This window comes from Acanthisitta chloris, unplaced genomic scaffold (assembly GCF_000695815.1).
Source record: "Acanthisitta chloris isolate BGI_N310 unplaced genomic scaffold, ASM69581v1 scaffold21756, whole genome shotgun sequence".
Classification (NCBI taxonomy): Eukaryota; Metazoa; Chordata; class Aves; order Passeriformes; family Acanthisittidae; genus Acanthisitta; species Acanthisitta chloris.
Genome location: NW_008680013.1, coordinates 1 through 316, shown reverse-complemented (window position 1 = coordinate 316; position 316 = coordinate 1).

The window sequence follows — 316 nt, the reverse complement described above, 5'->3', positions numbered from 1 at the left end:
ATTACAAGCCATTCTACACAATTCCAACCTGTTCCTTGCCATTCCAACCTGTTCTATGCTATTCTATGCCGTTCCAAGCTATTCCATGCTGTTCCCTATTGCAGGGGGCAAGCGAGACGCTGACCTCATCCTGCCCATCAACTCCTCCCTGAGTGTGACGCTGCACCAGGACCAGGTGGGTCAGGCTCAGACTCAGGGCCAGGCTCAGGCTCCTCTGTTCCCCACCACTGTCCAGAGGAGCTGAGCCCCTCAGCCCCTCTCTGGGGGTGCTGAACTCCCCCCACCCCTATCCCCCCAGCTGAAGACCACCACGACA